The sequence below is a fragment of the Thermobia domestica genome, chromosome 6 (assembly GCF_964235325.1).
Source record: "Thermobia domestica chromosome 6, izTheDome1.hap1.1, whole genome shotgun sequence".
NCBI lineage: Eukaryota > Metazoa > Arthropoda > Insecta > Zygentoma > Lepismatidae > Thermobia > Thermobia domestica.
Window position 1 is genome coordinate 188,019,921 of NC_137459.1, and position 26,937 is coordinate 188,046,857.

At 36.2% G+C, this 26,937-nt stretch overlaps 1 protein-coding gene across 2 annotated transcripts in view; it reads left to right on the forward strand.

Annotated features, from left to right (window-relative positions):
* Positions 1-26,937, forward strand: part of LOC145688366 (uncharacterized) — a 335,311-nt gene that overhangs the window by 27,334 nt on the left and 281,040 nt on the right. The window contains exons 2-3 of one of the 2 annotated variants that reach the window (XM_081762515.1): positions 3,542-3,684; positions 10,253-10,495. The gene's annotated coding sequence lies outside the window, so the exon portion shown is untranslated. The remainder of the gene's footprint in view (positions 1-3,541; positions 3,685-10,252; positions 10,496-26,937) is intronic. The other variant, XM_081762516.1, reaches the window with a different exon arrangement.

Sequence of the window (26,937 nt, forward strand, 5' to 3'; positions counted from 1 at the left end):
CAATGCGTTCGAGTATATGCTGTTAAGTAAGGTAGTTGTTTAAGAGGCCTCGTCTCACTTTCTTAAACGAAATGCAATACAATTGATTATTTATAGCTGAGCCTCGTAGTTGATGCTTTTCCAATAGTGCTAATGAACATGAAATTGCTGTAGCAATATGCATAATTCAAAATTCATAGTCAAAATGTAATCGTAATTCAAAAGCCGCAAACACTTAAGAGGCCTCATCCCGGCGAAATTAAAATACCGCTAAGTTTACAGTAATTATGTAATATCTTCCAATAGATGAAAGATAATATTGTCTAGGGCGCTCTTGTTCCACATTTCGATTATTTTGTGTGAGGTACTGTTATCACAAGTGACCTAGTGGCTTTCCGTTTTCAACTGTTTAGAAACGCGAAAATAAATGCCGATTTTTAAAATGGCTCGAAATCGAAAGCAGATAAGTGAGTCGTGATAATGGTATCTCATGTAAAATGATATTGTCTAGGGCGCTCTTCCACATTTCGATTATCTTTTATCTATTGGAAGATATCACATAATTACTGTAAAATTAGCGGTTTTTTAATTTCGCTGGGATGAGGCCTCTTAAATGTTTGCGGCTTTTGAATTACGACTACATTTTGACTATGAATTTTGAATTATGCATATTGCTACAGCAATTTCATGTTCATTAGCACTATTGGAAAAGCATCAACTACGAGGCTCAGCTATAAATAATCAATTGTATTGCGTTTCGTTTAAGAAAGCAGTTTTTGTGAGGAGGATTTTGTAAAGTTTATGAAAATGTAGTTAACAATATTGCAAGTTCTATAAACTTTGATTTTACAAAATTAGTCTAAATATTTAGTTTAGGTTACTTGGTGGAAGAAGGGCCTATTCCACTCCTCCACAGAAATTGATTTTCATGTGTTATATAAAACCTGATACTATCTTTTGTCTGTTGTTTGAACTTCTTTCCTGTGGAATATACTAAACCTCGTCTAATTTGCTATTTAAAATTTCTAGAATTCCATGTATTACCGATGGTTTAGAGCGATTAAGTATTTGCTATCTAGCTGTAATTGGTGTTGACTACGTTAAATTATTGACTTTTAATTTTATAGCACAACAGCAATAGTGTTTCTTCTATAATACTTGTTAGGGATCTTGGACCTATTATAGATATCCCTTCTGGCTATATGGTTAGCGTACGTGCCTTAGGATTTGAAGACCCGGTTTCGATTTCCGGTGGGAGTTCACGAGCTCAAGCCCCATGTTAAGCTTTAGGTCCACGTCCCATGTAGCCTTGCTGCTGAAAAGAATGCTAAACTTCAGTTCTGCCAATCGAAACTATTATAATAGATTTTGTCTTATTTGGATTTATTTTCAAGCTATTTTGTCAGCAGTATCATAGAATGATATTTTAGTCGTTATTTAATATTTCAATAGATGCATACAATTTCTTCGGCGAGGCTGCGTGATAATCCTGTAAATCATCACCTCTGTGCATTACTGTCATGTTAATGTCTTTTACTTTGTATTGATTCGCATATACTCGTGCTGGGAGTCCTTTGTTCTGACCATTTCATTACATAACTATGTACTTCAATGTGACATCCAACATGATGCTTCATAGGTACCATTTTACTCGTTAATGTTTCTTCTCTTCCCACTTCCTTCTCTATGTGATGAAGTGGCAACGAAAGAGCTTGTAGTGTACCTTTCTTAATGTCATGTGATAATGTGTTCTAAGTACACACAACATCCGATTATTCGTGCTAACCACCGAACAAAACTGCATAAATGAACGAAAATCATGAATAATCTGAAACGTATATTGATTTGCGTCAATAATAGTTTAGTATAAAGAAGTCACAAACATGTAAAGTGTCTATACTACGGCTGTGTTTCGATTGTTGCTGTTTGTGGCACGCGTGCTACTAGTTGTATGAGGTCGGTTCACATGTATTCGAAATTTCTTGGCATTTGAATCTATCGAAAACCTTCATTGAAGTAATGTAATAATAATCCAATGCCGGGGTTCGGTTCCCGGCGGGAGGTCATGTGATTCAAATCCCACGTTAAGCTGTAGGTTCACGTCTCATATAGCCTCACTGCTAAAAGGGACGCTGAAATCAAATCAACAACAACAATAATACTCTAATGCCTTGCACGAATAATCGAATGTTTGCTGTAATTTGTTTCCTATACCCGCTTCGGAATTTCCTTATTTCAACCACGTGCTCAGCAAAACCTTCTTTGTCCGTCCTTGGTGTTTCCGTCTTTTTACTCGTTTTCACCGACACGTTTTCACATTCTGTTCCCACTTATTAAACATATTTATTTTGGGTTTGCTGTTTTTGTTTTGTTTGTTTTTTTTTTTATTTATTATTTGCATTACACCCTTGCACTCTCGCATTTTTCCACTTTTTTCTCATTTCTCTCAATTTTATGTCATATTTGTCTTAATTTTCATTCGCCTCTGAATTTTTATTTACTTGTTTATTCAATTATAATTTTTATTTATTTGTTCAATTATTTCTTCAGTACCTATAATCTACCTTTGCACTATACTTTTTATGTACTGACAATACCCAGTGTTTGTTTCATTTTCGTTTTAATTTTCTTTTGCTTTAGTTTTTCCTCTTTCGCCTTTGGGTTTCCTCACTTGCTCGATAAATATATATCTGTGCCACAACCTTTGCTGGCTATTGGAATATTCTTTGTAGGCTTGCTGGTAGCTATTTTTCTTTTTCTTGTGTTTTGGAGGCATTCTGTGAATGATATTGTCCAAAACTCTCCGGAGTTGATTCCATTGTCTTGTTTTCCAGATGTCTTTTCGTACGTACTGGATGAACCAGTATGTTCCCTTTGTTAAGAGAAGGTCGTAAAATAAATAAATAAAATTAGCTTTGAGATCTGTGATTATTTTGATTTTGAATTAGTCCAGGTAACTGACACATAGGTCATACAGCTGAGAAAGACATATGATCAGATGATTCTAATATTCTTTCTTCTTTTTTTCTCATTCCTCTTTGTTCACTATACTCCGTCGAGGAGTTTGTTCGTGGCGTGAAGTCTAAGAGTGTATATGTAGTCCCTTTAGTGTGTTTGTGTTTAACATTATCTTGTAATTGACTTATATTTTGATTTATGGTTGTCTTCCATTTCTATAACAGTTCACTGAGGACATCATGTATTTTCAGTTATGATTTTTTTTAACGCAGTGTACAATTGTATTGTTAGGACCCTAATGTTACTTTTTTTATCCATCCCAAAGAACTTGTTCACACACAGTTATAGAATAATGAGCTGTTTACACATTCTATAGTAGTTAATCGTTGCGTTATCTGCGTTAATTTTATGTCTAGGTCATAATACAGGAGTTTACTCGGTTATCAAAGCTCTACTGTCTACATCTGCCTGTAACTTGTATTTTATACAATTATGATTATTACCTTTTATCATCATTCTATACGTAAGTAAATGTGTTTTGTCTTTCAGTTCGTGAATAGGCTAAGATGTAATTGTTTCTAACGTACTGTTTTTATTTTTATAGTGACTACCTCGAGACGTCTCAAGAGATGCGTTCTTCTGACTGTTTCACTTTTTACGACAACCATAATTTATATACTGTATATAGGTGTTGGTGTACCCAAGTTTGAGAAAGAATTCCTAGGCCTCGGAAGACTACACGATGAAGTGAGTATTTATAGAAAATGAGAAGATATAAGTGTGTGTGTGAATCGGTAACCTTGAAAACTTCTAATCTAGAGTCCGCTTATATTGTTGGAGTGCAAAGTCGTGTACAGCCATATTACTTGCAAATCGAAAACTGCTTAAACTGCCTGTAATACATTATTGTATCTCTTGTACTTTTTGGTCATTTTCATTATTTCAAATTTAATTATCAGTAGCTCTATATGTAATACAAGTATAAAATTACTGAACTTGTTGTCGGGAGCTACGAATGTATTGAACTTTGAAACCGCTAATGGTAATATTACTTACTGTATGTGGTAAGAACACCAGGTGCCAAGTGGTCCTACTGATACAGTGCGTCCACTTTTGATAGTAAATACTCTACTCTATCGATCGAGGTATTATTATTATTATTATTATTATTATTATTATTATTATTATTATTATTATATTTACTTGATAGGCGACTGATCTAGATTGCACATGCCCGTACCATTATAATCATTAACTTCTTTAACTTGGAACATCTACCTACCAATAACTGAATTTTGACCACCTACGTAATAGTATATAGGTAGGTCTTCTTTTCGCGTTATGTACAGCAGTGATGTAATTGTATGTCAATAATTATCTGCCGGTATGATTAACCAAGTTACATATAATAGGTCGTCCAATGCCGAGCTTGAGGTGTCTCGAGAAACAGAATGTGCCGTTCCGTGGCATCCCATAGGTTGAGATCCAGAGTAATTCGGGAGCCGTGGAAGATGCTGGATGTCCACATTGTAACGTACCACTCCTGTAGGCTAGGCGTATTACCGTCTTGTAAGATACTATCGCCACTGGGTAAAAAGTGCAAACAGTGGGATTTACGCAGCCTGCTAGGAGATTGTGACACCAAACATCAGCATACGCTTGTTTACAAACACCAGGAATCTAGTTTTTCCCATCGTAACTTTCTCCATAATACACCCACCATCAACGGCTTCACTGTTGATGCTACTCGCTTGTCTGTTGCGCCAGCCATGTCTTTGACGTTGCTGAACTCGAGTGAGGGACTAGCGACGGTGTCTGCTAATATTGTTTTACGGAGTATGTTTAAATTTTCCACAGTTGTATTGGATAGTCAGGTGCTTCGTTGTACTGCGCCTGTAAGTCCATACATTTCGTTAAATGTGACGCTCAGCCTTGCAGCGTCCTCTTCAGTCTTGCCGACAGTTCGTCTTTCGTTCCTATTGACGCCAGTCTTCATACCTTTCACTGCGGTTGCTCAAACATTCCGAGGTCTGATTTTTATGAATCACTTAATAGGCATTTATTGGCGTTTATTCATCACGACTGTACTCTCACTATTGACTGATTACTTAGACCCATAGATATGCACTAACGAATGATGACCCTGCGTCATCACGAAACTCAAGTGGCAACATGATTCAATCCATTATTCGGAACAGTGGTCAAAATTCAGTGATCACGCAATGTGTTGTCTTTCGCATCGTTCTTACGATGATACCCTATTGACTTGTTTCGGTTAGCTTGAAACCAATAGGTACTTCATTAAAGATGGTGTGTAATAGTCGGTAGAAATATCTTTCAACAGCAAAATAGCTTACATCTCGTGGACATTCTGTTAACCACTGCGTCCCACTACAGCACCACGCTAAGTTATACATGGTAAAGAAAAAAACTTTTATTTATTTATTTATTTATTTATTTATTTATGACTTCTTTTACGTGGCGAAGTTAAGGCTCTGCAGCCTTCTCCGAGCACTTAACCACGTGCATACATTAGATATATTTAAAAAAAAAAAACACCAATATATAGAAAATATTAACAATTACAAAAGAAGAGTATTGAACCACATAAAAAAAAAATGCTACTTAAGTAAAAAAAATGGAACAAAAACAAAAAATGAAAAATAATATACAATAGAGGAAACAAAAAATAACATGGAGAAACCTAAAATTGCATATTGCATATAGCGGTACTAGAAGTATGAACATATAAGATGTACAAATTAACATAGGTTACCTATTGGTTGTGTGTTCATATGTGGGTTATTAATAATCTGGTAAAACGAAGATGCCTCATGTGCTACCAGTATCCTTATCTTTACTTAAGAGAAGGGAATTTACAGATTTTTTAAATTTGGCAACTGTGGAAACGTTGTGTATTAATTGAGGTAAACTGTTCCAGAGGCGCGTAGTACTTACTGTGAAGGATTTTGAGTATGAATCAGAATTGTGACTGGGTATGGAGAGCAAGAAATTATCTTGTGATCTTGTGCTTCTAGTATGAAAGTCTGATAAATATAAAAATCTACGGGCTAGATACGATGGTTCTGACGTAGTATTTTGTACAATAGGGTAAGATTATGTAAATTTCTTCTTCCAACTAACGTCAGCCATGACAGTTTTTTATAAAAAGATGTGAGATGTTCCCTGTAAGTTATATTGAAAATAAATCTAATGCAGGCATTTTGTACTCTTTGCAAGCGCTTTGATTGATTTTCTGTTAGATCAGAATATACTGAGTCGCAATAGTCAAGATGTGGGAACACCAGTACCTTGACAAGTTTGATCTTCAAAGATATTGGTAAAAAATTTCTTAGTCGATTTAATGTATGTAGGGCACCAAATGCTCTCTTACAAACTCCATTTATTTGATCTGACCAGGAGAGATTTTGATTTATTATGACTCCCAAATTTTTGACAGTTGTAGAGAATGGAATAACAACCCAAGGTTGGGAGAGAATTCTTTTTTGAATGATGCTGCGTATGTACTCAATGAATGAAAGGAAGGGAGTGAGTGGATGTTGTGGAGGGCTTTCCTTTCATTCTTATGTAGAGGAAAGGTGTGTGTCTGGAAAATGTTAGATCTTGCCTGGAAAACCAGGAAAGTCAGGGAAAATGGATTTAGAAAATCAGTGGACACCCTGTAGTGGTAATCAATCCCTAATAGAATGCTAAACATTTTCGTACCGATATTAATAGATGGCCACTATACAATTGGCCAGTGGCCAGTTGGACAGTGGCCACCGGTTACTACTTGGTTCAAAAATATTTACCATCCTCTTAGGTACTGGTCAACATCAATATCATCTCTACAACTTATAATTCCCGAGCTATGGCTCCTTAAACATTTAGAAATTGACCATTTTTTGGCCAATATCACGGGAACGGTAACTCATAGGGAGATGATTTTGGTGTTAGTCAATACCTAAGAGAATATTAAACATTTTGGTACCAATATTAATTGGTGGCCACTGGCCAAACTAGCGGCCAATTAAATAGTGGCCACCGGTTACTATTTGATACCAAAATATTTACCATCCTTTTAGATATTGATCAACACCAAAATGGTCTCTCTATGACTTACGGTTCCCAAGGTATGGCTCCTTGAATCTCTGGAAGTCGGCCATTTTTTGGCCAATATCTTGGAAACGGTAAAAGTGACGCCTAAAATTTAATCACTGTCTGTGATAGTTTGTGATTCTCTATCGAATGCAGGGTTGTTCAAAATTGAACAAATCGCAAAAAAAACAGACGGACGGACAGACAGACAGACAGACACACAGACAGACACACAGACAGACATAGAGAATTCAGTAACGAACTTTTTAAGTTCGTTGAAAATTAATACAATTGCTCTAATGCATTACAAACGATTGGAAATCTGAACATTACGTAACTTGTGTCTTTGTTTTCAACTTCAGTTCATTTACATACTGTCTTCATTCTTTTAGCTGTGTGCGCGCATATATATTGCGGAACTGACTGCTGTCAAGCGAGCTTCCAGGCATATGTTCTCTCGTGGTTAAGCGTTTAGCATTCTCGTGGTGTGAGAAACTCAGATATCATACCCAATAGGAGCTCATATGCTCCAGATCCCACTTTAAAGGAGCAGTTCGAGGTAAAAACAAGTTTGGTGCAATATAAAGGGTAACAAAAAATAAGAGACTCGTATTTTTTTTTAAAATCTTGATAGGCCGTTTCGTTCGGCTTCTATAGGCATTTGTTTTTGATGAATCACAAATGCTGACGTGGGCTACACGAGGAACTCAATGTGAGTCAGCAACCACTCCCTTGTATGCAGCTGATAAACCTTTAATAATGCAGTGGATTTAATAGATTGTGTTTTGGGTTCGTTAGCAGTCTCGCTTTGTGTTGAATTCTTGAGGGACGCTTTTGTTAGTTTTTCCTACAGTATTAGTATTTAAAAAACTAGAGAGAGAGCAGTAATTACATAGTGTTGTGCGAAGCAGTGTTTGTTCCAGATATGTTTTTGGTGGTGACACTGTCTCCCTGAGCTCTGAGAGTGTCCCCAGGAAGATATCTATAATACGTCTATAATAGTGTTCGGAGGGGCACATTATTTTCACACAGTACTATTATATTATAAGTGTGTCTTCCGTGGAGCATTTTTTCTGAAAGAAACCTGGTGCAAAGTAGAAAACACGTGTTAGAACAGCGCGTGCTAACTCTGTGAATTGAGGTAGAAATGCCTAACACGCCATTTTCAATTGTAATTCTTGTACGATTAAAGCTGAGAACATAAAGGTTTTTACGTTTCCAAGTCGTAAGAAATCACCAAATCGATATAAATTATGGATCAATAAAATCGATAGGAAAAATTTTGTGTCAGATAAAAACACTCGTGTTTTTTCCAAACATTTTAGAGTCCGACTTCGAGCAGTCATATTTACTGAAAAAAAAAAAGATAATGCCAGGAGAATTATTTACACGCAAACCGAGAAAGAATGCTATTCCAAGTATATTATTGACAGGTTTAGAATCCGAGCCATTGAATAAGCGCCTACCTATATCCAGTTACCAACGTAAAAAATATCGTACAAGACGCAATTGATGCTTGTAGTCGAGACGAGGCATTAGAGGGTAATAGCAACGGTGTCACTCATGATTGTGACTACTGTTTTAGAAATAAATGTAAATACAACAGCTATACAATGTGAATTGGGGAGTTAAATATACCGTCTCGTAGAAGGAATCAGTGACGATGACAGTGTTCCTCAGGACATTGATTTCGTTTAATTTTTCTGTATCAAGTGACAATGATGAAATGGGTGATGGGAGTTGTTCTGGAGAGCGATGCGAATGAAACGAATTTAACCGGTAAAGTATTTTTCATATTCTGACAAACTTTACAGATGTTATTTCATTTTTGCTACATATGTCGCGCTCCTGTACATACCTTGAAGTACAAAATTATAGGGTCGGCGTTAAAAATTGGAACAAAACGTGAAAATGAACATATTTATGTTTGGGAATCGGAAGCATAATTAAAGAAAAGGTACTTAGGTGTTGTAGCAATCTCGTCCGCCATTTACATGGTATTGGTTTCAAAATTTTAGTTTGTTTTGTGAAACACTGAAGTTATGCTTTGTAGGAAAAAACTACGTTTTATAATATTATATTTTTTTTTGTGCAGCCCACCATCACATATTATCATTTTCTACATGCAGATGACATTTCTAAGTCTGTGCATCAATTCCTGGAAAGGAAATCGCACTTTAGAACGTGCCAGCGCTTCTCTCACAAACGAAATGCTTGGCACTGTTTATGGAAGCCTACTCTCGCTGCTTGACGACGTATGACGTCATTACAATTTTTTTTCCTCTGTTACTCGCTAACGGCTGAACGTAGCGCGATAAAACAAACACCCTTCCTTTTATAATTTTCAACTCTACAAATGGAAATAATTTGTAAAAGATGCATTTCGAAGTCGAACTGCTCCTTTAAGAAGCTGTGGCTCTAGCTCCTATAACTATACTCCTATATATATTCCTATAACTAAACGAGCTTAACAGATAGGAGTATAAATGAGACGGCAGTCTGCTGCACATAAACATGTGAAGATCACCAAATGTTATTTTTTATCAAACGCTTGACTCCAGGAAACCTGAAAAATCTAATGAAGGCGTCAATGAAAAAAGCAACGCAAATTTAATCATCGCAATCGGAGCATGTTGAAGTGTGTCATGTATCTGTGTGCATGGATCCGAAGAGTGGTGTTACTAATTCGCACAATTCTTTGTAAAGAATGACTTGCACAAGATATTTTTCGGCAATTATACCTTCAGTGCTATTATTCTGACGTTATTTGCTGGTTATCAGGTCACATTGCCTTTCACATTGATGAACGCAACCGACGGCGCTGCAAAGAGTACATATATATGTGTCGAGGTGGCCTTAGTACATCATTTGCGATGGTTGAAGTTTGGTTATTTTTCCATTGACGATTTCACCAAGTTTGCAAGTTTTCTGGAACCAAGCGTTCAAGTAACAAGTTGGTGGTGTTGACTACCTATGGCAATCTGTACTTGTATGTGATATTTAGATTAAGTCTGCTATAATGTGAAGAGTGCACATTTCATTTTATTCCTTAGAGATCTGAATTCGTTTTATCTTCCTTTTCCTATCCTCTTGACTACTGTTAACAATGGAAATCATTTGCGAAACGTTTTCTATGTTATTTCTGAGTGTATATACAAGATTTCACATTAATTTAATTTTTGTGTCCTTTTATAGCTGTAGTTGTGTTCATTTGCAGGAGTGGTACAAATTAAACTGTTTTGATAATCACTTAGAGCGATCTATAGGAAGTCTGGAACAAAACTTGAGGAGATGGAAAGGATCAATGCACAGTGATTGCCAAAATTTATGGTTTAAATTCAACGATATTTATGCTATAGAAGTTAAGGAAGGCACTGAGAACTTCACAAAAGAATTTGGAGTGAAAATTAAGGGCTGGTTAGGTGGTAATAAAGAACTGTTTAAGGATTTTCAGCATCAGGTAATTTGAATGTTGGTTATATAGAGACTCAGTACTCTTTATTTAATAGGGAAATACATGTATTTAATAAGAAGTAGCGGAATAAAAGTCCTTCTGTCATAAACACCGGTGAAAATATTGTAGAGCGCCGACTTTATTGGTTGATATGGAGTTACATCACCACAAGCTCGAATAGCATCTTCCATTTTCTTTGGCAGGCTGTCATTGTAAGAGAGAATGACATTCATGTTCTGTTTGACCCATTCATTGAACAATTGGTCCTACAGAGCAGCCAAATAGGAAATGTATTAATGTCTCTTCGTAATGGCTCGTTCCAGCATGTCCCATTTTTTCTCAAGAACACTGAAGTCTGGCGAATTGACGTGCCAAGTGAGATGTAGGATTTTCATCTCCTTTTGCAAATGAAGTGCTGTATTTGCCCAGTTCATTTTCCAAAATTTGCATCCAATCCACCCCTTACGTCCAATTGGACTCTTCAGCTAAAAGATCGACCTCAGCACTCGAAAGACACCTCTGTAACATGACACTTTCATTTTTTTTAATTTTTTACCACCTACGATTTTATCCTTTTGGCTAAAGTAGACTGATGATGATAGTAAATGATCGTGAAATTATTTTTGTACTCTCTCACCAACACTCGGAACCATGTACACGAAAGGCACATGCAGTAGCCACTAGACCAGCAGGAAGGGCTCACTCCCCGTCGTACGGCTCTTTACACACACTCTGTGCTGAAGGCTTTTTCTGCCTTCTGCACAGCTATGGAGCGACTATCTTTGGAATACAGCAGAACCTGGATTCGTCCAACCATATGATGCATAGCTGTTGCTCTGTGGTTCGTGTATGTGTGTGTGTGTGTGTATAGACAGCTTGGGTCATACCCTAGCTACATCACTATTATGCCTACATATGCAGATCTCGTGGAGTAGTTTGCTGGGAGAGTGACTAAGGGCCATATGCATAGTCGACCCCATAGGGATTCCCTAGGCGAACCGTACCTGTGGGACACCTCAACCTTCTCCTTAACTGTGCAATGCATAAAGCTTCCAAAGTGACCCCTTAGGTACGGATAGCACTGAGGGCTGATTGGTCTAGCCACACCTCGAGCGAGGTTAAAATTTCGTCAAAAAAAAATTGAAGGTAAAACTCCGAAGCTCAGTTCTACTATGATAAGGCATTAACGTCGTAAGCAGAAACTGCATAGATACAATGTACGCTATACATATAAAAAAATGAATTAAATGTACTGAACTTTGTTCTTGCAAAGGCGGAAAAATAACATTGTAGATCAGGAATACAGTTTTTTTTTTTTAATTTTCAGGTAAAGTTTATTAACTCGCAAAAAGAAATAAGGAGAATATGTAGCTAGAAAACTACATATATATGAAGTTGTAGCTTTACAATATAGATCCTACTAGAAATAAATTACATATACACTGCTTTTTTTTTTTTGGGGGGGGGGGGGACAAAATCAGCCCATAGTATTTTCGAGAATGTATTTTCTAAACAATTTTCCAGTAAAGGTTAACCTTAGGAGAGCATAAAAGTTATGTCCATAAATACAGTATTTTTCGGGGAAAATTCCATGCAAGTAGCGTCAAACTTATCTACTTATTTCTAGAGTATTATCAACCAATTGCGTACAATTCTATAAGGCACATACATTCTTAGCTAGTACATATAGTGAAAGCCACACGTCCCGAAACCACGCGCCAAACTTTGCAAGATGCTCATTACAAGCATTTTTTTTTTCATCTATTACGGTTTATGCCAAGGTGAAGCTGGAGGGCTATAGTCAAGGTGCGTCGTAGGGAACGGGCGAATTTGAGATGGTGGTTATACATGTAAGCGAATTAGGGGCTCACACCTGCAGACGGTTCTACGAATTAGAAAATTTATAGGTAAAATACGATGTGAAGCCCTGTATTTTTCGTGAAGGAATGAGAGTGTGAATATAAGTAATTACCATCAATGACAGCGTATTGAAATGAATTTTACGTGATAATGAAAGTATTTTATGTGTAAGTGTGATCTAGAACTGTCTGCTCGAATAATGCTCAATTAGTACAAAATATATGCATCAATCTGTAGTAGGTGGTCACTAGAACCTAGTTTTGCATTATAATTGCATAATTATGAACCATACTTCTTAACACTGTTTCCATAATAACAGGTACATGTGAATTGCTTACTTTCAGCAATTAGAGCGCAAAACAGGAGGTTGATGTTTTCCACGCTTCGCTTTCCTTATGTACACACCACCATCGCTAATGTGCCTGTTCCCGCGGACAAAATCACGTGTGATCCCTCAAATTGTGCCCAGCTTGGAATCGGTAAAATGCAAACTTAGCTTATGTTGGGCACTTAGCACACATTCGCGCATGGTTTTTGCACTTATTTATTTATAACATATAAGTTTGCAAGCATATTATAAATGTGTACACATCTGGTGGACAGGTAAGAAACCAAGAAGACGTTAGATCATAAGTGGGAAAAAATGAATGGTAGCGCTCCTCAATTTTACGTATGCTCACTGGGAAATGTAGGCAAACATTAACAGGGAAAAGGATGTAAAAGACATTAGTATAACATGTTCACGGTGAAATATGTATAACTGTTGAATCAATTTTCTCCATCAGTGATGATTCCAGATTTTTTTTCTGGTGGTGGCGAATTTCAATATACTGGGGATTAAATGTGTTAGTAACGATGAAATGTATTAGTAACTGGGAATCCACATTGAGCACGATAGGTTATGAGGTCCCCAGGGAATGTTATGGTTATCGGGGAGAAATCCCACTCGGCTGATCCCTGAAATATCACTGGTCCCCTAAAATCAATTCTTAAGCTAATCTAAAATCCCTTTCTTTGCGACTTTTCCGTCTCAGATACACGATGGAGACATGTGAATGGTACAGTTTGAAAGGCAGTTCCATTCTGAAGAGAATGATGGGCGAAACATTATCCTAGGATGAATATGGATGTCTCAGGAAATGTTTACCTGAGATCCTGAAAAAAACATGTTTTTGGTTAGGCCTAATTTTATTATTTTATGGCAGGCTTACTTTTGCACCTAGAACACTGAAATTTTGCACAAACATTCACTCCACCGAGTAGTATTTACCAGATTCTTTTCAGATCTCTGCGTTAAAACAGGGAAGATCCAGAGGGGCAAAAAGTTAGAAAAAGTGATATTTTAACCAGAAAATCCTTTCCTTGGCGATTTTCCCGCCTCAGATACATGATTGAGACATATGAATGGTACCGTTTGAAAGGTAGTTTTATTCTCAAGAGAGTGATGGACGAACCGTGATTCTAGAATGAATATAGATGTCTCAGGAAATTTTTAAACTGAGATCAGGGTCTTTTACGGTAATCTGGGGCATTGTGGGGATTATTGATAAATATTTTTCCGCCCTTACGATTCAAGATAGAAGCTTGAAACTTGGAACACATATTCAGTCCACCGGGTAATATTTATCAGATTTTTTTCAGATCTCTACGCAGGGGTGTAGCCAGCAGTTTTATGTAGGAGGGGCCCGTCGTTTTTTAGGGGGGGGGGGGGGCAGCTACAATGTACCAAGCCAAAGAAATTGTGTTGCAGCTAGTGCTCTTGAGGCCTGGAAAAAAACGGAAAATTTTAGTTTCCTTCTGGAAAACTAAAAAGCTGGTTTTTAGATTATTATTATTATTATTATTATTATTATTATTATTATTATTATTATTATTATTATTATTATTATTATTCGTTTTTTCTCCATAAATTATATTCCAGGTAGTTTTTATTATGTTTAACCAATAACTACTGTCCCCGCCAAACGTTATGCCTTTCTGCATAACTATTTTAGTTTAAGCCCTTGTATCTTCATAAGAGTGATTTTCTTTGAAATTTCACTTAACTTATTTAAAATTTCCTGACAAAAATATTTATTTATTATTCGTCACTAAAATAATAATAATAATAATAATTTTATTAAAAGCTATATCTCATTTACTGTTTTAGGGGAACTCCACATATTTCGTAACGCTATTTTTGACCAATTTTTACCTTTTTCTCCTCCTTGTCACACTTCGTAACGCAAGGCCGAACCTCTTCAACTTTGTTACGTAACACTTTTCGATTTTTGTTTTTTCACCAATTTTGATTATTTTGGGGGTTATTACAATAAAAAAAAAACTATTTTTAATGGTAGAACTTTTTATTACAAAATGCTTATATTATTGTGAATATATTTGTAGCGTTTTTCGCCAAAAAATCAAAGTAGACCCGTAATAATATTTTAACCCCATAAGGTTGTTTAATTAACCAATCCTAATTCTTCAAAACTAATGTAGTTTGCCTAAGGGAATCGCACCCATCATTTTAGGTCACTGGTGATTGGCAAGAAGAAAGTACTGCGGAAGATGCAGTTAGAATAGGATCTAAAGAAATAACATCGACCTCTTCTTCCGAGATCCAGAATGCTTCGTGCATTTGAAGTTCGCCAGTGTCAACGACGCAAAGTTCTGTTCCTCGTCGACCACAGATTAGAAGTGGCTGCAAACGTGAAGGAGCAGGAACATCACGTTTGTGAACAATTTTTCGAGCATCTTCTTTGGACTTTGGACTTCAGTTTACCACTTTACAAATTCTTCTTGTCCTAAAACAGTGCGAGAATGCGAATAAATCCAAAAATTGAAAAAAAAAAAAAAAAAAAAAAAGTACGATATTAATATCTGACGAATTATAATATCTTTCGGTTTTTAATATATTTTGGTTTGCAAATCGTGGATCGTTCCGTCGCGGAAAATATTATTTCACGAAAAAGAGTTTCTTCTGTTTCACATGCGAAACCTCTGAGAAGAAAAGAGTTGGTAACGATTCGAATCAAAAGTTTTAAATAATATTCTCAAAAATAGCAATACGAGTGGGAACGCGAAGGAATTTTAAAGCGGTGGTTACTGTCACTAACAATTAACTCTGGAAAAGCGTGTGTCGTACATGTAATGCTGCGATAGCCTCAAAACGGAGTTTTGTTGTATTGCAAGACATACAGAGTTCCTCACCATTCATGCTAGTGTCTAGTGCATCTTGGAATTCCTACTGTATGATTCAATTTATATAGGCTATAGTTCACAACTTTCCAAAATAATGGAAAAATCTATCTATATTTATATATATATATATATATATATATATATATATATATATATATATATATATATATATATGAAAGTGACTACATTTGTAAGTTAACTCTTGAACCACCCGACTGATCACGATCAAATTTTCAACATAGATGAGTTTCGGGCATCGAATCCTCGAATTAATGTCGAATCCATAGTTTTCAGAGTGGCTGATATGAACAATGACACTTCCGATGCCATTTAAATCAAATTTTAGTCCCCATTAGTACTCCTAAGCGGGGTGGTGACGTAAAAATAATTGAAAATTACCGATTAATTGGAATCCAAACTAAAAAACCGAATAACGTTGTTTTCACCTAATTTTCCATCTGATATAAATATGTTTTGTAAACATTAGTTACAGCATACAAAAAAGGTAATGCCGGCCTACTTACAAATCAGTTTAGTACCATTGTTGTATGGTAGTATTTATAGTACCTTGTTAAAACATTTGTTTCCGAACTGTCAAATATAAATCGCAGTAAATTGTGTAATCTGCTGTGAAAAGAAAAAGTATACCATACTATTTTCCGATTGATGTAAGGAAGAGATACCATACTATTTTTCGATTGGTATGGTAAAATAGTATTTTTCCATACTATTTTACAGTAAATTATTAATTATGTGTAAACTTTGTTATTTTTAAGTGACTGAAACGAGGTAATCTTACGATGATGCTTTAAGAGTTGGTCATTTGGGGGGGCCGGGCCCCGATGGGCCCCCCTTGGCTACACCCCTGTCTCTACGTTCACACAGTGCCGTTCCAGAGGTGCCCAAAGTGTGACAAAAAAAATCTAGGAAATTTCTCTTTTCCCCTCAATTTTTCCCAGTCCTGGTATATGGTATGGGAATGTAAGTGGTACCATTTGAAAGCCTGCTCTATTCTGAAAAGAATGAGGTGTGAACCATGATCCTAGAATAAATAGTGCAGTAGCTGCTTGACTGAAAGTCTAGAAAAATACCCCAAAAACCCAAGCTCTTAAAATCTGAATGGCAAAACCTATTGCATACTGGCAACTTCAAAGGCTTGAAGTAACGAAATGAGGCATATCGAAGGGGTATGGATTTATTAAAAAAATATATTTGCACTTGATATCGTGTTACTTATTCAAATTTGCTACAAACTCACTCCAACATCTATACATAGCAATTCATCTCCTTTGTGAGTCTCATATCCTTTACTTGTGTGAGTAAGGAGACATGCACAGTGGGAAGGAGATTCATTGTTATAATAGAACGATGCGCTGAGTAGAAAGCGCAGGTTCAGCTAGTCTCTATATTAAAATGCTAGGTTTATATGTTTGTCGCCAATCCTTTCGACAATGAGATCTCGAAAACCACAAGTGCTAGAAACGTGCTGTTTTCGCTGGTCGATTCCAAATTTTTTGTAGATTGTCCAGTTCTAATTGAATATTTAAAAAAAACAAAACATGGCTGTTATTTCTTTATTACAGTTTTAGGGGTATACTAGAAGTATTGATTTTTTTTTTAAAAAAAAAGCATCATATCCTACGAGTTATACATTCCAACACCACATATCTGTATGCAGAGGCTGTATATGTCTCAGGCGTTTGTTTCATGGCCAAACGATAATGAAAAACGAAGGATAATCATTCCTACAAACTAAGATGAATCTTTATTGTTTGGAGAGTGTTTTGCCCACTGAACACTACATATCACTGACATTATAATTAATTGTGTATGTAATGCATTTGCTTATCACATACTGCATATAATAAGAAACGAAACAGTGATCATACATGAATTAGAAACTCCAACAGGAAGTAGGCTCAAATCTTGTAAACAGTGCAAGATTCTGAAAAAATAATCGGAAAAAATCTCCCCTTTATGTGATACCTCTTGCCGACTTTTATCAAGACGTCTTTCACTTGTGTCTGTAAAGGTACCTGTACAGATGTTGTGAGGAATACTCATATGTGAATGATGCGCTGTGTAGAGAGCGCAGGTTCGCTTAGTGTGAGATAAGAAATAAATTTTTAAAAACTATTTTAGAAATTGCATAATTCTTTTGTGAACATCCTGTATATACATTGATTTTGCTGTTCCTGGCCAATATAAAAATTGTAACCGATTGGATTTAAAAACAGCTTCTTATCCTATTTCAGATAGCAATAATTCTAACGGATTAGATTATATATTGATCCTCAGTTTGAGCCTCTGAGGGACGAGTATAATTGTGGATAAAATATCCATTTGCTCCTTACCCGTTTGTCGGAATGCTGAAAATATGCGTATACATTAATATGAACACGAAACACCTCCAATCAAACACAGAAAATATACATTACCTGGGCAACGAAAATTTATTGGCAATTCCAGTTTAAGAAAATAAAAACACGACACACAACGTATAGATCACTAACATTAAAATAATAATAATAATAAATATTTAACGACTTTCTATGAAATGCCCTTTTTATTGTGATTCACTTAATTCACGATCTCACTTTTCCAGAGGGGAAGGGGAGGTAGAACTCCTACTTAACGATGCAAAGATTAGCTATGGCTGATATTTACTTCCTTAAATCATACTATTTCGAATTCACAGTGCATCAGAATTGAATAACCATTGTACTATAATTTAATCTTCTGATGAGGTTTTCGACGCGCACTTAATAATGTTGTATAGAAAAAAAGAAGCCCGTCGAGGTTACTTATTTGAGGCGTATATAGATATACACACTGAAAACCCAGGGAGTGCTTTCACAGGGTGGCTAGTGCATTGCTCTTTCAACTGGGAAAGTCTTGAAGGGTTGACAGTGGTTTATTTAAATACACAGAGTGAGCAAATGGAGTTATGTGCGTACGACATATGTAAAGCATGCTTCAAGTAAAATATTCAGTCCTGGAAGCATTGACTTTGTTATCTGAGAACTGCGTTTCGTGAGACGGTTGCTGGCCATGGTTTCTCATGTACGTTAAAATAATGCTAGCTTACTGTATAAAAATGTCAAAAAATAATAAAAGAAAAAAAACATTGTTTATAAATAATTTACATATAAGAATATTTTACTTCAAATATTTCGATTAGCAATATTGTGGACTGGTGACTGTCCGTCTTTGCTACACCTGCTGCAATGAAAATAGAATTCCAATGAAAAGATGCTTTGTTCTGTTGGCTACGACGAACTAAAGAGGTTTGGCTTCTCATCTATGTTCAGCAACACATAGAAAGGGGTTTAGTAGTATTCAGAAAAACAAATGCATTAACTTATGTCTTTTAAGCCTAGAAGGAAATAAAATACATTTAAATGAACTGAAACTTTTATTTTATTTCACTTCAGCCAAGGTTGTGGTATCTTTAGTATCAGAAATACACAGTGAGAATTTAGATTTTTAAACTTGCGAACCACTAACGCATTAAGCATTTTACCACAATAACTTGTAAATCAACAGAAAGGTAGTGTTTACTGACATTCATATTATAAATATTTGAGATTTAATGTCCCGCAAGTATAATGATAAATGCAAATGAACTATGATGAAATAATTGTGAAATGATAAAGTAAGGACATACGTACAAGAAGTCACACATTACAGGTTGAGTGCTCTATCACTGAGTGAGCCACTGTTTATTCTCTTAAACAGTTGATGTCGGAAGATTAGTACAACTTACCACAGTCACCAGACCTCTTCACTAGGGTTACTATATACTCATGAGTGAAAAGCAGGACAAATGTGGTCAAAAAACAGGTCATATTTAAGAAACCATTGAAGCCAAAATTTTTCCGGCGAAATTAACAAAATGATATACAAAATTATCAAATATATATATAAAAAATTAACAAACAATGGTATGTACTAAATTAAATGCAGTAATCTGACTTACAGCATAGAGCTTACTTATTTGTACTTTTCTAACGAGCCAATTTTTTTCAGCACCAAAAGGTAATTATAAACTGACTACATGTGAAATTTTTTAAATTGAACTTCGCACAAACCATCCATTATACACTCTCAATACCCAGCCTATTACGCTCTTTTGTCCACTGAGCACCCACTAAAGAAAAAAATCTTTCAACGTTTGCATTATGAGCAGGAATTGAAAAGAAAAATTCACACAATTTTAATAGTTCAGAAAAACATTCAATATTACAGTTATTGAAATAGTTTGTCCACTTTTTGTGCATTGGAGTATCAATGAATGTTTTGTCTTGCTTCTTTACTACTATGTAGTTTCTCAAATTTACAAACTGATCAAACAATTTAACATCATCAATGTTAACCCCCCTTCTGTTTACATAATTCACAGTTTCTTCAACTTCTGACCAACTTAGTTTTGAATCCAGAGTCAACCATTTAAAACATTCAAAATCTTCCATTGACTTCACTCATTTTTTGAGATACTCAAGGCAGGAAGTATAAACTTGACTTATTTGTTCAGAAAATTTATTACACATTTTCTGCAGCCCAGTTTCCTTTAACTTGTTCAGAACGTTATTGACTTTCAGAGGTATAAACTTGTGCTCTAGCCTACCTTCTAAAACATTAATAACACTCTCAAGATGTAGCTTCACTAAAATGAATGAATTGTCCTCTCTTTCAATTTGTTGAATTTTCTCTTGTTATTTTGTCAGTCACTCATGTCTGTGTTTCAAGTAAGCTTCACTTAAATCGTTACTGAAAAAAGTTTTTAAGATTGGAGGAGGGTGGTCCATTGAAAGAAAATAGGATTTTAGTGCTGGGTACATTTCAAGCACCCGCTCAATGGCTGGAAAAAGATTCAACTGCCGCGTCTTGGAGTGACTCAATAACGTCTTGTAATTAATATTTACAAACTCACAGAACTCTTTAAGTGTTTCATTTCGAAGTGTATAAACAGAAAAATAGTCGAAAACTTTTAGAGTAATACTTTCAATGTCAATTGGCAATAAATCGACACCATATTGAATGCTGTTGTGTAAAATATGTGCTGGACATCCAACAGCTATCGAATTTTCATTGACCTGGCACTTCAAATTTGAGAAAACATTGTTACCTTCACTTCTTCGTATTCCACCAAAATTCGTATTGCAATTATCACCCCCCAAATGCAACACACGTACTTTCCATCCCCTTCTGAGACACATCTTTAATTAAGGAGGAAATTGTTTCGGCTTTTTCGTTTGTTACATTTCTTAAATCAATGAGTTTCGTTTGCAATCCACTTTGTTTGAAATTGAAATATTGAATAACTATAGGAAACATTTTTATGTTTCCGTGATTACTCCCATCTGTACTGACGCCAATGCAAGACACGTTCTCGGTTTCTCTCACACAATGCTCCACAGACTCAGGACAAATTACACTGTTAATAATGGCCTCGCGCTTTGTTCACGCACACAGGTTTTTCGCTACTTCACAATCTGGAAATATTTTTGCTGGTAATTTGGAAAAACAATCCATTGTATTGTAACTATTGTGATGTACAATGGTACAATAGGCTAACGTTCCTTCTGCAGCGCGTATTTTGTCGGTCAATGGCGAATTTATTTTAGAGAATTTGTCAGTTATTTTGGATGACGATGATGTACCCTATGTACTACTTTTATGCTTCGTTGTAGAAATGAGATTTTCCAGATCCAGTGCACCTCGGTTAGCAACAGACACGTACATCCCGGCCTTGCACACTAAACATTCAGCTTCTTCATCTGTACGTCCTTTCTTGAAGCACTTGTACTTTCTCTCTAGTTCTGCAGTAAATTTGCACTTCCTCTTCCCCATTGTTTACTGTAAATGGAAACACTGCACTACAGCTTTGTGCACAAACTAAAAGAATTCAGTTTTGACGTGTACACTCAACTGACACTTTCTTGCTCATACGTGAAAACGCGACTCAATTGTCATCACAAATTCAATGTGGCCAGTTGCAGTTCCAACAAAAAATCCTCAGTATAGATGAAAACACACAGAAGCGATGTTGAAACATAAAGGTTGCTTTACATACCGTATATCCGTGAATTACGTGTTTCACTTGCGCATGGGGTATTTTGTTTGTTTTCCTGTTGTCATCAAAAATAAATTCAAGAAGTGTTTCTCCTCTTTATCTGAAATCACTAAGCTTAGTATCGAAACCAAACCAAGTTTGTTTTTCAGCACACACTGGGTGTGCTTTGCAGAGCTGGCTGCTTGCAGACTTCACTTGAAGCTAGCATGACTTCTGGGTTTACTTGAACAGGGTTGGGAATATGGTCCCTATGCCATGTACCTTACAAGACAGAATTCTTTATTTCGTGACTACATCATGTTAAAAGTATATGAACGCATTCAAGGGGTCTCAAATCGTGAAGATCTGTGAAATTAGCAATTTAATGAAACTACCCCATACTAGTAATTTCTCATTCCTTTGTCGGAAAAGTTTAAAATGTTCGAAGCTACGAGCAACCCACAACACAATTGACAATCACTCATACTAGAGATGAACATTTTTTTTTTTTTTTAATTTTTGTCTTTATCGTTAAATCTTTTGTACAAGAATGTACTAAAACGAATAGTGACGTTGAATTTAAATGGAATAAAAGTATTACCATCGAGACACTACCATGGGAGACAGGCGCCAAGATTTCAATTAACAACAAAGAAAGTCTTTCAGTCTTCAAATCTTCTTTTCAGTTGTATCTAAAACGCGGAAAGCATTGAAACGGTGTCAATATGAACAACTAACCTTAAGTATGGCATATTTTCTTCAACCTGTAAAATCATCCCAATGAAAAGTCGAATGGCAATAATGATGGAATATATTGTTTCGGGGATTTCAATAAAACAAAACTAGGTTCCTCATTTATATATAATAAACTATTTGCGTTATTGACTTGACAGCGGCGTAACGCGATATATATATATATATATATATATATATATATATATATATAAAATATACAGAGTGTATCAGACCACCCATCCCAGGCATTTTTCTCGGCTCGTAGTGCACGTAGACATTTCAAACCAAAAAATTGAATTACCAAGTCGTATGTGAAGAATCAAATGGTGATGCTTCCATATCCAGTGGCGTAGTGGGAATACTACTACGGGGGTCAACTCCAAAATTTCAAGTGGAAAGTGATATAAATTTCGATTTTTTTGGAAGTACTATTGAAAAAGAAACAACTCTTACAGGAAACACTTTTCTTTAAATTCTATGGTTTGGTATCTACGTCTGTTATTTGTTGTAGAATTACTACTATTCGAGTCCCAGGCATTTTACTCGGTTAGTAGTGCACGTAGACACTTCAAACAAACAGATTTGGTGCAAGACAGATTGTCACGATGAAAGCAAGGAATGAAATTACGTGTTGCATGTAAGTTAGGAGATTCGAAAATACTTTTCCCGATATGTGTGAAAAAGAGCTGAAATGCCATGTGAAAGAGTTAGCTGATCGCTTAATGACATTATCACGAAAAGAATACCTGAAGCTAGTTTGACTTAGCCGAAAAACTGAAAATGAATCACAGGTGCAACAGAGATAAACAGAGCTCTGTGAAAGATGTTTACTATGAGTTTATGAAGTGACATCCCAATTTGTTTCTTAGAACTTCTGTGTCTACAAGTATATTGAGAACAAAAACTTTCAGTAAGGAAGAAATTACAACGTTTTTCTCGAATTAGTTCACACTGATGGAGAAATATTCTTTTCCACCATCACAAACATTGAACATGGATGAGACTGGTGTATCGTCGTATCACCCCAAAGTGATACGTGAAAAAGGGAAACGAGTTGTGGGCAAGTTGACGTCGGGCGAAAGAGGTCGAAATATAACGTTGATGTTCTACATGAGTGCTACTGGTCAGTTTGTACCATCCCTCTTCATATTCCCGCATCAGAGAATGAGTGAGAGATGGTTGATGCTCTACCCGAGAGCATTGCTGTAGCAGAAAGTACTGGTTGGAAAATGTGTGATACTTTTTTAACTTGGTTGCAACACTTGTGAAATTCTGTCGTCCTTTCCCTCAGAACTCAGTTCTGCTAATTGTTTATGAACATGGCAGCCATAAAGAACTGAGTGATTCAATATGCGAGGGATCACATTATTCACTGCTCAGTATTCCTTCAAATACCAATCTAAGACTCAACCCATTGACAGGTGTTTTATGAAACAGTTTAAAGGCGCATACAATTAAGCTTGTTCACTGTGGATGCGCAAGAATGCTGGAGTAAATATAACAGAATACGATGTAGCGCAACGTGTTTCAGAGGCATACAGAAAGATGTGTCGCATGGACATTGCTCTCAATTGATTTTGTGTGCACCGGAATATATTCACTGAACCCTCAGATATTCACAAACACCGACTATCTGTCCGCAAACGTGATTCGTGTTGGAAGATGTTACACTAGGCCTACCTGTGAATACCCACAACCTTCAACTTCGGCAGTGGTTTAGGAAAAGGGGGCTACTTCGTGTTCGTCGTCTGCAGCGGATCCACGTTTTCCACATATGACGCAGGAATCAGAATCATCTTCTCCATGTATACTAGTAAAGAGCTCTCTATTAGTGAAGAGTTATCATCACTACCGGAAAATCGCAAGAGACGTTTAGCGTCACGAACCAGAAGAACTGGAGGGAGTGCGATACTAATATTTTCACCATATAAGAATCAAATTGATAGAAAAGTGACTTCAGCACACGAACTACCAAAGGAAGGTCGCAAGAAGCTAATGAAGCACCACACCAACAAAGAGAAAATACGAGCAGGAAAGCACCACTGAATTCATAATTTGTGGTTAAACGTTCAACGAATTCTGGGTGTAGTGTGAATCCTGTGACGGCTAGGCTCATGAAAGTGCACCCCTATCGAATCAACAGATATCCATTACATACGTGATCACTGTCAGCTTCGTGGGTAGGTGTTATTATTGTTCCTTTAAGTGTAGAATATAATGTTTTTCAAATAAGGTAGATGCAGGTAAATACGCCATGTTAAGGGTGTTTGATTTTTTATGGCCTTAATTTTCATGAAACACAAAGAACAAGACATGTGCGTTCCAGAGTAGCCTTTTCTGCGTATAGAAAAAATGTGGCAGTGATGTTACTCAGTTTTGTGCCCACGGTAAAAGAAAAAAATGTTACAAAGTGGCGTATTTACTAACACGTGCATTTAATTACGCAAAGTCTAGCATACTACTAGAAATCTGTAATAAGTCTTGACATTGCTTACATCAACTGTATTATACAAACTCAAATATTACTACAGAAGATGGCTGAAGCAAAAATAGAACAACCAAACTTAGGGTTGCCATATTTCAAAAATGCAAATCCAGGACGCTACTAAATTACGAGAATCTTGAAATGCTTAAAATGGAAAGAAGTGTTACATACTAATTTACTTTCTTCCATTAGATAGAGTTGTTCAAGTATTATGTTATCACATTTTTAGTCATTTCACTAGACTCTCCCTAATTAAGCAAACGTAAGCAGATGATTTACTCTCTCCCTCCTGGTAAGCAAATTTGTTTTCCTTTCAGGATTTATTATGTTTGTGGTTTTCAGAGTTTGTTTCAGCTCATTCAAGGTATGATGTTTCCTTTCACATGTTAAACTTTTTTACATATAGAACGGTTAATTTATTGGAAATATGTTCTGGCTGAGTTTGTTATATTATATTCCTTGTAAGCAAACTGTAATATTTCCTTCTTTTCTTCTTCACTAAAACCCGGGACATTTAGTCGTCCCGAGAAATATTTTCGGGACTCCGGGACGAATGGCAACCCTAACCAAAGTGAAAGATGAAGATAAAAAGATAAAATGTAAAAACTATAATCTCCAAAGTTGAAATGAAGTTCCACACTGAAAAGTTTTAGTCCATAAGAACATAAACAAACAGTGTCACTGTACTATGACTTAAAAATAATAATAATAATAATAATAATAATAAAAACTGCACTAATATTACATGGAACATGTGAGACAAATGAAAACATCTTTGTCTTCTTACAGTCAGTCCTGCACAAACCCTGGCGTATTTCGCTGCACCATGCTTGGTATTGATTTAGTAGCCATGGAGTCAGAAATACTGAAATTGCACGTACAAAACAAAGTGTTTCTAGACGGACACGAAAAAAAGCGTACATTGCTTTAAACAATCGGCAGTGTTCTGAGTTAGCACGGTACTAATAACGAATTCTTACCTCTAGTGAAATAATAACGTTCTTCCACGGAACCTTCCCGAAACAAATAGCACTGCACGTCACGTCGTAGCTGTCTCAGCGCTGCCTCCCGGAGTATTCGTCAAAATGGACTTGTACGAGACCGTGGCACATATTGGAGTCGCATTCCAGTGGATTTCGTCGGAAAGGCCCCAGCACTGAACACTTGGCGTATTTAGCTGTACTAGCGTACATACTTGCAGTTAGCTTATCTTATGTGTCCGGTTGTACCTGCCAATTTTCGAAATATGTGAAATGTAGCGATTTGTATTGTCACTTGTTTATTTCATTATTTTTACATTTATGTCGATATCTTCGGTTTGTTAATAAAGTTCACATTCCAAATAAATATTTCAGGCTTATTTTGGAACAATTTTACACCTTATTACCAAGAGCCAGCTCAATGTGTTAAAATGTCCGGGGCCTATCCCCTAAGAATGTGAACTAATATTCTCATGTTTAAGTTGCTAGATTTACTTTCGGAAAATACTTTGGACTCTTCAGTTAGGTACTAACTTGTGCAAAATAAAAAGTTGGACGCCATTAAATGCTCCACCTAAAATTAGGGGAGCCAATGCCTCCGTACATCCTCCTTCCGTTTTGTTACGCCACTACGAGTTTTATGATTCCTGATGCAGGCCTGACCATGTTTTCAAAACTTTTGTGTCCTTTTACCACAGGCTGCCAGTATGGAACAGATAATTAGGCCTGAATAAAGGTCTCAATATTGCGGTCAGAGCTACAGCATTCACTTTTCCACCAATTCTACCTGATTTCCTATATGTATGCGATGTGCATTGTTAAATCAGTGTACAAAAGCATTTTTTCTCGCTACAAGTGAGTGCTGCAACAGATCAACGAAAGATACAAAAATCGTACCAACGACAAACTACATGAAATCAGTAGGTTCCGTTCAAAAACAATATTACAGGGCTCATTCCACGTCAAATCACCCAGGCCATGTCACCCACCAATTCAGATTTTAATGAAACTTTGTGTACTTGTTAACACTACTAAGGTATGAAGACCTGTAAAATTTACCTCCCAAAATCCTGATAGTTTGTGAGAAATACGAGACCAAAGTTTCAGAATTTCAGGCATCCCGGTCGTTCTCGAGACCATCTGATATTTC